Source organism: Henckelia pumila, chromosome 2 (genome assembly GCF_033568475.1).
Source record: "Henckelia pumila isolate YLH828 chromosome 2, ASM3356847v2, whole genome shotgun sequence".
Taxonomy (NCBI): Eukaryota; Viridiplantae; Streptophyta; class Magnoliopsida; order Lamiales; family Gesneriaceae; genus Henckelia; species Henckelia pumila.
This window is the reverse complement of record NC_133121.1, coordinates 196,172,477-196,187,781: the sequence shown is the minus strand read 5'-3', so window position 1 is coordinate 196,187,781 and position 15,305 is coordinate 196,172,477. Positions and strand designations below refer to the sequence as shown.

At 28.0% G+C, this 15,305-nt stretch overlaps 1 pseudogene; it reads left to right on the top strand.

Annotated features, from left to right (window-relative positions):
- Positions 1-12,905: 12,905 nt before the first annotated feature.
- Positions 12,906-14,738, top strand: LOC140879314 (heat shock cognate 70 kDa protein-like; annotated as a pseudogene).
- The last annotated feature ends 567 nt before the right edge of the window (positions 14,739-15,305 follow it).

Below are 15,305 nucleotides of genomic sequence, written 5' to 3'. Positions count from 1 at the left end.
GGTAGTATATTGAATTATGCAAAAAAAAAAATTAATGGCAATTTTGTCCATTCACATTTTAAACCAAAAACAGTTTCTCTAATGCTTTATGTAGTAGTAGTAGTATTATTATTATTATTATTATTATTATTATTATTATTATTATATTAGTATTATATTATATTATATTATATTATATTATATTATATTATATTATATTATAATATATATGTATTCTTGCAACATAAAATACACAACTATCCTATATATTTTAGTTACATGTAATTTTTTTTTTTTTAAAGAATGTGGAAATGGAACTCTAAGATTAACTTGTTCTCGTAGATTCTGAAACAATTTGATATCAACTTTGATCTCTTGTGATCCTATCTTAGTTATCAAATTTAAAAGTTAATTTAAAAATATAGATATTTATCATATGAAATGGGTCAATCTAATCTATATATAAATTAAAAATTAATATTTACGACATAAAATATGGAAAATAAATTTTTAAGTGGCAAAAAAAATCAAGAAATCCCAAAATTTTAGTCGCATAAGCTCCAACCACCTCCTAGACAATTTTTCCGCTTAAATTGGCCACCTAAGTAGAAAATTATCCAAAACAGCCAAAAAAGAAAAGACAATGGACCGAGATAAGAAAAAAAAATTCAAAGTCGTTAGACATAAACCTAGAAGTAGCAAAGTTGCATGATAAAAAAAATATATTTTCATAAAAAATAATATTTTTTATGGAACACGTCTAATAATCAATAGAAGATCCGTTTTCACAAAATTAACCCAAAAAAATCCCACAAAAATTTTTGTTTGAAAATATAATGGAGAGAGAATCAAACTCCATACGGGAAAGACCAACTAAATAGATGTAATTTTTTGGTGCAATAACATCAAATTCCATCCCAAAATGAATTTTTGTTTGCTGAAATTCTTCCATCTATTTTATAGGAGAGTTATATTTACACCCCAATTTTTGTTAAATACACTCCATCTTTAGTTTTTATAGTATATATTGACAATGATACCTTTTTATTGGTTATTTTATTTTGAGTGAATATATTAATGATGATCTTAATTCCTAAATTAAGTTACTTAAAAAACATTAAATATATAAAAATATGTAAAATTTAAAAACTTGTTGGAGATCGATTGGTCTGCTCCCAAAATATATATCTGCTGGTTGAGCAGTTGAAGATATGTTTCTTCAAACGTGAGCTCAGTTGTTATTAGCAACTAGACTCTAATCTTTCTCGTGTGTCGATGTTAATTGGCCAACAAATATATGTACGAAAACAGACCATCTAATAGATTGAACAGATGTATAAAGTGGCTCGACTGGAATGAAAATTACACAAATATGTTTATGGATGTTGGGAGACTTACGTGCTCCTATATAACCCCTTCTTGAAGGAAGGATTCACTAGAAGACTTTGGTTATTACAACGTATTGTAATACACCTACTTCAATCGTAGAACTCACCCTTGCCTAGATCGAAACTCCTAGTATACTAAACCAAGTTAAGACAACACGTCTTAATACAGAAACAGGCCCGGACCTGACATGAGGCGAGTGAGTCCACCGCCTTAGGCCCAGGTCCAAGAGAGGGCCCAAAAATATATATATAATAGTGTTATTATTGTATATGACCCATAAAAATTTTTAATTATTGTAATTTTTTCCAAAACAGGCCCAAGAGGTCCAGGAGAGCCCAAAACAAATATATAATTCCCATTATTATTTATACATTATATAGTTTTTCAACATTGTATGTTCATTTTATACTTAAGTCTATTTTACTTTGTATTTTATTGTAGAAAGACCCTCTTTAATAATTTTAATAATTGAAATATTTATTTGAGGGGCTCAAATTTTAAGTTCGACTCAGGCCCTAAAACTCGTAGGTACGGCACTGTACAGAAATACAAGTGAAGTAGAATTGGTTGAATGAATCTTTAGATTCAAAAAGTGGAGCAAATCCTTTAGAAAAGTGGGCCCTTGGGAGTTGTCTCTCAGCCCTTGATGATTCTTAGAGATCTGATATATCTTGATGAGCGGGCAACATGAGCAAGTAATATGATTCTTTCAAAGTGCTCGAAGAATGATTTTTGATAGCTTGACAACTTGTATCTTTCTGTATATATTTTTTTCTCTTATCACATCTTCTTCTTTTTCATGTTTTCATTCTTCAAATATATATACATATATCTTGCAACGTTCAACTTGATATGTTTTAATGCTTGTCTCCATTGCCTCTTGATCTTCAGCATGTCTTTATGAGGACTTTAAATGAAGTAATTGCACATCTTTTGATAGAAATAACTGAATCACACAACGACTCTTTTATTTGAAATGAGTTTTCCATTTTTTTAGATGTTCGAGCAGTCGAGTAATTTATTTATATCAAGCAGTTGGCCTTTATGCACCCGTTTGTTTGCTCAACTAATTCCTTGAGCAGTCTTGATTCTGGACTGGTCATGTAAACTGGTTCTTTCAACTGGTTCTTCAATAAGTTGTAAATGAGTGAAGAGTAGGAATGACAATGGGTCGGGTATGGGTAGGATATCGTGCCTTCATCCCCATACCCATTTATTAAATCCATCCCCATACCCATACCCATACCCATACCCATCGGATATTTAATTTCATCTTCATCCCCATACCCGTCGGATGATCGGATATCCATACCCTACCCATATACCCATTTATTGTATATACTCCATAAAAATAATTTTTTTTAAATTTTAATTATTTGATAAAACTATACTTATTTAATAGATTTTTATATCAAAATTTTTAAGATAATAAAAAAATAAAACACCGAAGAAAATTTACAACCAAAGACTTATATAAAAAATAAAACTTCTAAAAAATAGCATTAGTTTTATATTAATAATTTTCATTATATCATCCAACTAACATAATTCAACAAAAAAAATTAAATTAGCATTTATTTAATATAAATTAATATGTGTATGTATGTATATATATATATATATAATCGGGTATCGGGTCGGGTATGGGTAGGATACCACTACATCCTCCTCCATCCCCATTTACGAGATCTCCATACCCATTTACCCACTTATTTAATCGGGTCCAAAAAATGCCTCCATACCCTCCTCCGTTCGGGTCGGATATCGGGTTCCCCATCGGGTTCGGAGAAAATTGCCATCCCTAGTGAAGAGACTTGGAATTAGCGGTGGGCACGGGTCGGGTAGTTTGGGTTTCGGGTAGTTCGGTTCGGGTACCCGACTAGTCGACACTACCCGAAATCGAACCGACAACCTATCGGGTACCCGATTAAGTCGGATTCGGGTCGGGTCGGTTTCAGGTTTCTTATTTTTTAAAAAATAAATTAAAAAAATGGAAAAAACACTACAAATTAATATTTACATGAAGCACCAAGAAAGTATGTCAAAATATAGGATTGAACAATTCGCCAGCTTGATGTTATGAATGTGATGAAAATTTATTTTCATGGCAAAGACACCAAACTAATGGGCTACTGGACTTATTTATCCAATTCCAAAGTCCAAACCAAATAAAAAATAGCCCATATAATTTTTTTAAAAAAATATATTAAAAATAATAATATTAGTCGGGTACTCGATCGGGTATTTCGGGTAGCATATGACTACCCGAACCGACTAAATATTAATCGGGTTCGGTTACTACCCGAACCCGATTACAAACCCGAACTACCCGATTTTTGTACCCGGTCGGGTTCGGGTCGGGTCGGAACACGAACTACTCGAACCGATTGCCCACCCCTACTTGGAATGCATAATTACAATATCTGATTGGACTGCATAATCTTCAACTGGACTGCTTTAATATGTCTTCTTATTTTGTCAAACACCAAAACTTATCCTAACAAAACTAATTATGCATTAAAATTAATCGTTACTTTTGTTTTTGTTTTTTTCTTTTAACCGATTCCTTATTTTTTAAATTTTAATATTTTAATTATTTTTAATTTTCCCAACAAGTGCTATTTCATTCTCATATTCTAATATCTTATTACATATATTATAATTTAAATTTTCAAGTAATCACATTATCTTTTAAAAAGACGTTTTTAAAACTAAATACAAATTTATAAAAGTAGTTAATACATTTGTGTACAAATATTTTTCACAATTAAAAAAATGAATACGTCAAATGAATAATGTTCACAATATATATTATTAAACTTATATAATTTATCATTAGACCTTTTACACCACAATATTTTAAATTATTTGTAAAAATAATTAACTATTAATTTGGAAACCCCTGATAAGGATTTGGGATAAAATATGAAAATATTATCTAATATTAACATTAATTTTTTCAATATTTATATTTTTATGTATATATACATGATAGTAAATTATGGTAAATAATTAAAAAAAAATTAATTCTTAAATATGGAAACATATTGCACTCGAGCTTTTAGAGATAAATCAACTCCATCATTTATACATATACTTGAATAGAATAATAAGGAAAGAATATCATTGGCAATTTATGTTATAAAAATTAAAGATGGAGTACATTTAAAAAAATTTGGACCGTAAATATCAATGCCCATATTTATATCTATACTCTATATAAGTCGGAGACTTCTGACTTTTTGAAGTCAATTAAATTTTACAAAAATACTCGTTTTTCATTTAAAGAAAAATAGCAGACATATATATTTTGGCAAATTTATAACATATGTATAATAGCATATTCCATCAACTATAAAAAATCATGAAACTACTAAATTATATCCTTTAACCATAGACCATACCTTTGAATTTTTTTTTACCAACATAAGATGTACCAAACAGTACCATATCCATCCAATTTCAAAAAATTTTAAAAATTTAAAATATCTCTTCTTTGGATACATAATTTTAATATATTTCCCCATATATAAAAAATCTACCACCGGACACCATCTTTTGTTTTACCAAAATTATACTTATGTGATATAGATATTACACTTTTATTTTCTTTTGTTTTTTTTCCTTTTTTTTAATTTTGACATTTCAAATTAATTACAGTTTAGTCCATCGATAATTTTTACAACTATGATATTACTCTTACTAGTATTTCACTCGTGCGATGCACGGAACATTATTTTATATAATTAAATTTTGAAATTAGTAAGTATTTTGAACAATTAAATTAAATAAAAATTGGTTAAATGGATTATATATTGTATAATTATAAAAAAAAGTATTCACATAAAGTACATGATAACTTATTGTTTCAGACAAAAAATAAATATAGATAAAAAAAAAAAGTTCACCATAAATGAAATGAAAGAATTTAAGAAAATGAAATTAACACTAAATCTTGAATGAAAAAATTAATAAGTTTCATAACACGATATTAATTTATCTATTTTGGAGGAAATCTCTTAATACCATTTTGTCAATGACGCCTAAAAAATAAAGAAGATAAAAAATGTCTTAGATTAATAAAACATAAGTAAAAAAATTACAGGTAAAAAAAATTAATAAGTATACAAAAAAGATATAAAATGATATATATTCATAAAGCAAGAAGAAGAGAAATAAACGTAGCAAAATTTTTGTTGAATTAATAACATTCACATTTTTCAGATATCTAAAGTTCTTGAATTCAAATATATTCGAAAGAAAAAGTATAATTGAAAATCTCGCATAGATTTGCTTTAGTTATAAATTTGATTTTATATTTCAATATATTTTTTGCAATAATTATGTTTTTAATAGCAAAATGATGACTTTTTTTATGATTGGTTTCACTTCTCTATGAAACCATATTTTATTATTGCATGTACGTGAACCCTATAAAATAGTCATATTTTATTATTGTATATTGTATGCGTGAACTCAATAAAATAGAGAAAAATGTAAATTACACTCACATTTATAAATAGATAAATATCAATAAGAAAAAATATATATGCACACCGACATCATTAAATATGTATTATAACGTGAAATCTACCTTGTTTTCATACGAAGGTAGATTGTAATAACGAACTAATCATAGCTTAAACACCCAATGCAAAATCTATTGACAAAGTTCATGCCACGACGATCTATATGAAAGGGCAGTTTTCTTGACTTGAGAAAGTTTTTTTTTATTTAATTCTCCAACTTCGGATGAGTTTGTGGCCTCCGGCTCCTTTTTTGAATACTTTTTTTTTGTTGCGCCCCTATCTATAAAGGGCGAGGGTGAGTCAATCAAGTATAACTCTAATATTATCAAAATAAATGAGTCATCTGTGTATCTTGATTGAATTATTATATCATGGTTTTGTATTTGAACACTATTTATATATTTCGTGTAGGTTCAAATCAAATGATATTTTTCTTATATATATGGTAGAGTTTTCAAATTTTCATCAGTAAAAACGGTAAATTGTGATATGATACACACATATAAAAATTATTGAATATTTCACACACATATATATGGTAATGCTGCCCACCTAATGTGGGGTTTTTATTAAAATTAATTTAAAAAAACATTTGAGTCGCACAAATAATGCATGCACGGGGATGTGTTAAAAATACTTCAAAACGCCGTTGGCAGTAGCGGACCCTGACAAAAGCAGGGTCCGCTTACAAAAGCAGCGCAGTAGCGGACGCCGTGATGCATATTTTTATTATATATATATATTCTTTCACTTGGTTTTTTTTTCGTGCGAACTTCGTTCCTTCACTTGGATTTTTTTATACGCCTTTTTGTAATCCTTTTTCTTTTTTGTGTTGTTTGCGAAGGTTGAAGCTTTTTTTTTTTTCGTTGGTTGCGAAGCTTTTGGGATTATTTTTTTTCTTCTTTGTTTGATTGGCTGCGAAACATTGCGAATTTCAGGTACGTACGTGATGCATGTTTTTTATTATATATATTTTTTCAATTGATAAAATTTTACAAATTCATACATTATCATATATATCATTTATGAAAAATTTAAATATATAGAGATTAAAAAATTAAACTTCATTAAATTTAGTGATAAGATCAGATCAAATTTCAAATAACTTAGTGATAATGTCTAATTAAATTTTAAATTTTGCACGGAGCGTTAGTACTTTCATGTATAGTATTTGCGAAAATTATCACAAATATATGAACAAAAAATATTAACTGAAATACCATAAAAAAAATTAACTGAAATTAAAAATGATGATAACACAATATCAAATTTAAAAAGTAGAACATAATATTGTTATATTATTATATATAGTGTTTATGGAAATTTTCACACATATATGGACAACAAAATTAAATAAAATTAAAAATACTGATAACATCCGATTAAATTTCAAATTTTTAACAAAAAATTGATACATTATCATATATTGTATTTATGATAATTTTCAGATATAAAAAAATTTAACTGAAATTTGAGACAACATTATTCATATAGCATTTAATTTTCACATATATTTGGAGAAACAAAAATTAATTGAATTTTTTTTTAAAATATAAATTTTATTATTTTTGAACCAAAAATTTGTATATTATCATATATAGTATTTATGTATTTTTTACACACAAAACAACTAATTGAAATATAAAATAATGATAATATCATATTAAATTTCAAATTTTGACTAAAAAAATCATCATCATCATTATCCTCATTATTAATCAAAACACGCAGGACTAAAACTGAAATATGAAAACATAGATGACCGAAATCGCAAAATGACAAACGACCAAAATTGCAGTTTTCCCTATATATATATAGAGAGAGAAAATTAATTGAATTTTAAAAATATTGATAAAATATGTTCAAATTTAAAATTTTGAACAAAAAATTGTATGTTATCATGTATTGAGTTTATGGAAATTTCTGTATATATACCAAATTTCAAATTTTTATCAAAAATTGGTCATTATCATAAAATACCATAAAAATTAATTGAAATTAAAAACCGTGATAATAAAATATCAAATTTAAAAAATAAAACGGAATATTTGTATACATATATAGAGAGAGAGAGATGAAATTAATTGAATTTTAAAAATAATGATAAAATATGATCAAATTTCAAATTTTGAACAAAAAAATTAGTATATTATCATGTATTGAGTTTATGAAAATTTTCGTATATATATACCAAATTTCAAATTTTTACCAAAAATTGGTGCATTATCATAAAATACCATAAAAAATTAACTGAAATTAAAAACCGGGATAACATAATATCAAATTTCAAAAATAAAACGGAATATTTGTATATTATCATATATTGCATTTTAAGAATTTTCACTAGACAACAAAATTAACTAAAATTAAAAATAATGATGACATCCGATTAAATTTCAAATTTTGAACCAAAAATTGATACATTATCATATATTGTATTTATGAAAATTTTCACTATCGACATAAAAAATTAACTGAAGTTTGAGACATTATTATATATATAACATTTATTTTTCATATATATTTGGAGACACAAAAATTAATTGAATTATTTTTAAAAATAGAATATTTTATTAAATTTTAAATCGAAAAATTGATATATTATCATATATATGTTATAAATCATAATAGAATAGAGAGATGAGTAGAGAGAATTCATGAGAGAAGAGAGAATTCATATGAGCCAATACTCAGATGCAATTTTCATTGAACTTAATCACACCTATTTATAGGGAAAAATTACAAGATACAAATCTTCACAAATATTATCTTGAAATATTTATCTTGATCACATATCTTTAATAAGATAATCATCTACAATATAATATATTTATAACACCCCCCTTAGATGATTTTTTGCACAAGCAACTGATTCTTCAAAATCTCCATTTGGAAAGATGTATGTCTGGGAACTTAATCGGGACTCAAGTGTTGCCTCGTTAAAACCTTGGTAGTAAAACCCCATGAAAAAAATCTAAACGAAGGAAAAAGAGTACAACAACATATATTTTCTTTGCATATCTTTCCGACGATGGATGCGCCTCGTTAAAACCTTATCAGGAAAAACCCAGTGGGACAAAATCCTAATGAAATAAAAAGAGTACGACATCTCTTGATACTTTTTAATTGCCTCATTAAAAACCTTGTTATGAAAAACCACGGGGGAAAATCATATACAAAGAAAAAAAAGAGTACAACTTTGATTGCTCTCCCTCTTGCAAGCATCACTTGAAATTATTAACTCTTAATATTTTAATCTTATGCACTACTTTGCCAAATATTGATTCAGATGCTTATTTTGCCATATATATGGTACTTCAAGACCAAATATTTTTTCTTCTTCTTCAAGTTGGCAAAAATAATATTTTGAGCATCGAATCTTTCGAGGATGTTTCTATATGTATCACCATCAAATCAGTGCATTCACGATAAGTGCAAATATTTTCTCATAATCCGCTTGAAATACTTTGAGAAACTTTGCTAATATTTGCTCATATTGCCACATATCATTGTTATTGAAAGTTCAACAAGTTGTAGTTCAAAATAATCATCATTTTGCGTAATAGCAAAACACACGAATGATTATATCATTTCGATCCCAAATAATTTGTGAAATCTCATATTTCTATATACTTGTTATTCTTTATGTATAACATAATCCAAATTGGATTCATTGAAATAATTGGTCGTTCACGCTTCTAGCGTTCTTTTTCATTTACTTGCATGTAATATAAAATATGGTCCTGCAGGACGTCGATTTATTAAATAACGACCAGCCTCCATTGTTCTTTTCACATTGAGATATTCACTCATTTTCTTTAAAGGGGTTCTTCGTCACTAAAGACGATTTATATAAATTGTTCAACTTGAACATAAATGAAGCTAAACAATCTTATACACAATAATATATTTTGAGATTTAAACTTTGAACATCATGTTCACTTTATATTTCATTGGGATCGATCTCAAATATTCTTGTAGCTTCTATTTCCTCCCCCTCAATGTTGGAAACATTGTTTTACAAGAATAATAAATGAGAATTTCGCGTCATAAAATCTCTTTTCTCAAGATAAATGATCATAAGATTCAATTTATTTCCAGCATATTTACAATCTCTTAAAGAGATTTATGTAGTGCATTTCTCGCAAAAACATTAACTTTCAGTGCATGAGAATTTGTCATAATATTTATAATATATCTTTCAGATATCCCCAAGTATCACGCATTTATTTTCATGGTTTAATAGTTGATTGGAGGCAAAATAAATCAACTAAACCAACGTATTTATAATCATAAAATTGATATGCATATCCTCTCTTTTTTTTAATCAAGCTTGTCTTGATTACATATCTGGAAGTTTTTCTCAATACGTATTTTTGCAAACATCATGTTGCGCTTCGTGGGCCCACGTTATTTATTTATTCCAGATAATATGGGGATTCTCTACCAATTTGAGCTAATGATAGTGATATCAAATTTGATAAGCCAATAAAAATTCATAAAATCTTCTGGATCTTTGATTCAAAAACATTCATATTTATCGATACATGAACTTTTGGCTTATTCATTAATATCTTTGCGCACTATCAATATTTCAACTATTTATATTATTTGAATGTTCAATTCAATCCATTATGCCAAACTCTAAAAGTATTTGTATCAATGATACTTCTGGAGCTTTCTAGCTCTTATAGAAATACTGATTTGTAATATACTATTTAAACCAAATCAATATCTACTAGATTCAAAAATACACATACGTCAATATTGTGTATCACTATTTTATAATATCAAGCGCATCATCTTTTTCATCGTCAATCAAACGATCTTCAAGATCTTTCATACATTTATATCATCATACGATGAATAATTTTGGATAGACATCAACGGTCTCCAAAAACTTTTATATCTTGCTTGATAGATATCAAAAAATATTTTACGTACTTCATGTACGATAGTGATACGAGATACCGATGTACGTTAGTACAATACTTGATTATGACGTATATCTCAATATTTTATGCCAAATTTATAATTCATATCTTGTTTCATACGAGATGACATATTCATCCTTGAAGAATTAAACTACAGTGTATCAACTGTGTTCATTGACACTCTCACATTCACTTAAAAGAATGGACCACATTAATCAGACAACTTTCATAATTGTCTTTCCTTAAACAAAATACTATAAATAAGATATTATAATAAAAGAATTGAAATTTAAAAATCGAACGTACCTTTTCAAATATCTGTATGCATCAAGTAGATCTTTTACCTTCAAGAGTAACATTCGATCTATCACGAATGTCATTTTACATTAAATTTGTATTCCTTTTCAAATTCTTGTACTCACCAAGTAGATCTTTTACCTTCAATAATGACATTCAATCTATCACGAATGTCATTTTACATTAAATTCATGTTCCTACATGTAAGATAATAACATGTGATAAAAATACTCTATCATTTATTTAAAAAATGATAGATTAATCAAATGATTGAAAAAATTCAAAATTTATATCCACAATCAAAATTGATGAATTTAAAATCCATAATAAAATTTTATTAAATAAAAATTTAACAACCCAATATATCCTTAAAATATAAAAATTCTCAAATCAGAAAATTTATCACCAAATTGCATAATGAATATCTCATGCAATAAATTGACTAATAGAATAGATTCACAAAATTTGTAGTTCTTATTTTATATCATCAAAATAATTTATGTGAATCAAAACACAACACATGCTAGAGTTTTCCACAATTTAGTTTAAACAAATACAAAATTAATTTACCAAAAATAAATTAGTTCAATAAATAAATAAAATGACTTGAAGTTAGTCATAAATCAACCCATTGACATCATCATGCATAGGCTACCATCAATCCATCATCGTCGTTGCCAATATAGATGATGGTCAAATTCATTGGGTTTAACATTTATTTTTCTTTTCCGGTTGATAGTGTTGCGATCTTACTACCGCACATTCATAATTTTTAATCAATAGTCTATGCAGTTCATCATTAAACATCAAGTCGTTATTATAAAAATAGTGACAAATAATAGATCATGCTTCTTCTAGAGCATTAAAAACAAATATATGATTTGAATCGATATCAAGTCAATATCTTTTGATATATATCTCACATATATCTTTAATAATATTTTCTTATGGATATTGACAATTTTAGATATTCATTGAGAAATTGTACTAATTTTCCAATTCATAAGATCCATAACAACCAAAAAGGCATTAAATTATATTCTTCAAGAATATTTTCAAATCTTGGATCTTATATTAATCTTCTTCACGAATATTATCAAATCTTGCATTTTTTTTTATCAATATTTCAATATTGATATATTTTGAAATGAGATCTATTTCTTCAATGATATTTGTAAATATTTGATATCATATCAGATATCAATCATGATTTCTTCACTTTCTCAATATACGAAATCATATATCACCTCTTTATCACGAATCTATTCAGATTCTCTATATATTATTATATTATAACTAGGAATCTCTTTAGATTCTCAATATATTTTGATTTTATATCAGATCTTAATCTTGAATATCTCAAAATTCAATATATTATATCATGAATTCATGAATATCTTTCGATATATCAAAATTGTTATCATGAATCTCTCAAAATTCTCAATATATTATATCATGATCATGAATTTTTTCAAATTCTCAATATAAAACAATGTTGTGCTACTTTATAGCCATCAACATATTCATGATATTTCATGGGCACCAATATATCAATTATTTTCATTGTGCTACTTTTAGAGCACCAATGAATATCTCTTTGTGCTACTTCTAGAGCACCAATGAATATCTCTCATAAATTTGAGTATGGACAACACGTTGTGCTATTCCAATAGCATCAATAAAACGAGAATTATTTTCATTCTCAGTTGGTTACAGCATCGTGCTGATAACGTGTTATAAATCATAATAGAAATAGAGAGATGAGTAGAGAGAATTCATGGGAGAAGAGAGAATTCATATAAGCCAATACTCAGGTGCAATTTTTATTGAACTTAATCACACCTATTTATAGGGAAAGATTACAAGATACAAATCTTCACAAATATTATTTTGAAATATTTATCTTGATCACATATCTTTAATAAGAAAATCATCTACAATGTAATATATTTATAACAATATAGTATTTATGGATATTTTTACAAACAAAACATCTAATTGGAATTCAAAATAATGATAATATCCGATTAAAATTAAAATTTTGAATAAAAAATCATCATCATTATCCTCATTATATACATATATATATATATATATATACCATTAATTAACATGATTCGTTTTTAGCAATTACGCTTTTGGCAGAAAATTACTATATTTAGTAAAAACTCTATTTTCTAATTGATTTTTTTTCGGTACTTGACGGTTGAGGTACAATTACAAACAAGGCAACAAAACTTAAAAATGACGAAAATTATATTGGCATGATCGATGATATTTGAATTTGCAACTTCTAGTTAATTCGGCCACAAATTAGACCGACTTCACAAAGTTCATGTTTTGATTTTTGTTTGGATTCCTTTTTCTTTTTCTGCTCATTTTATGTGTAATAAAATAATAATAATTGGATGAGGTTTGTCTTGCTCATAATACGTATTGCTTCCGTGATATGATTTACTCGTGCAGATGCAAAGAGACTGATTGGTAAGAGATTCAGCGATCCTTTGGTCCAGAAAGATGTGATGCTTTGGTCGTTCAAGGTTGTTTCGGGTCACGATGACAAGCCTATGATTGTGATCACCTACATGGACAGTTTTCTGCGAAGGAGATCTCTTCCATGATCCTTACCAAGATGAAGGAGATCGCAGAAGCTTATCTTGGGTTTACTATAAAAGATGCCGTCATCACGGTGCCCGCTTATTTCAGCGATTCACAACGACGGGCGACCAAGGAAGCCGGAAATATTTCAGGGTTCAATGTCTTGCGCATCATTGTGGAGCCAACTGCTGCAGCCATTGCCTATGGTCTTGACAAAATGTCCAACGGTGAAAGGAATGTGCTTATTTTCGACCTTGGCGGTGGTACTTTTGATGTTTCTCTTCTAACAATGACTGATGGTATCATAAAAGTTAAGTCCATCGCAGGTGACAACCACCTTGGAGGCGAGGATTTTGACAACAGAATGGTGAACTATTTAGTGGAAGAGCTCAAAAGGAAGCACAAAAAGGATATAAGCAATGAGTGTGGTCGTTCCTAGGAATACTACAATTCCTATTAAGAAAGAAAAAAATTTCTACACTAGTTGTGACGATCAAACTAGTGTTGCTTTGGACGTGTACGAGGGTGAAAGGGCTAGAATAAGCGACAACATTCTGTTGGGTAAATTTACTCTATCCGGCATTTTCCTCCTGCTCCGAGGAGAGACGAAAAGTTGGACGTATGTTTCCATATTGATGCCGATGGTTTCTTAAATGTGTCTGCGGAACATAAAACAACCGGTGAGAAAAGCAGTATCAGAATCAGTAACTTGGATACCATGCGGCCCAACAATGAGATCGATAGGATGTTGGAGGATGCGGAGAGGTGTAAATCGGACGATGAGAGACATAAACATAGATTCTCCGTAAGAAATTCTCTAGAAGATTACATATCTGATACATGGAAGACTATTTTTAGAAAAAGAAGCACTTCACAAAGAATGAATGATGAGATAAAGAAAGCATTCCAGTGGTTGGATGGAAACCAATTTACGGAGGCAGATGTTTTTGTGAAGAAGAGAAAAGAATTGGAGGGCAATTGGAATCCTTTCATTACGAAAGGAAACAGTTAGGGAGTGGCATAATTGTTTTGAGTTTTGATTTGTTGCTCGACTATTTTTGTTTTCGAATTTGAATTATTATGCATATTTTTGACTAATTTTGTTTTCGTGTGATTTTGTTGATTAGATTAATTTAAGCAGCAAAATAAAATTAACCAATTTTTAAGAAAATAATAGTATATGTATTGGGAAAAATAAGTTTTTTGGTCCAGTAACTTTACCTCATTTGAATTTTCGTCCATTAATTTTTTTAATGTGGGTTTTGGTACACTAACTTTGTATTTTCAGTATTTTTTGGTCCAACTACATATGTGTCAGCTTCTAATTGGTCCACATCATCATTTTGGACCAATCAAAAATTGACACGTATGCAATTGGGCCAAAAAACACTGAAAATGCAAAGTTTCTATACCAAAACTCACATCGAACAAGTTAATGGACCAAAATCAAAACATGAACAAGTTAATGGACCAAAAACTTATTTTTTTCTATATATTGAGAGCATAACCATAACTTTATTTCAAAATAAGAGAGCATAAAAACCTATAATAATAACAATTTAAAAATATGAACTCAACT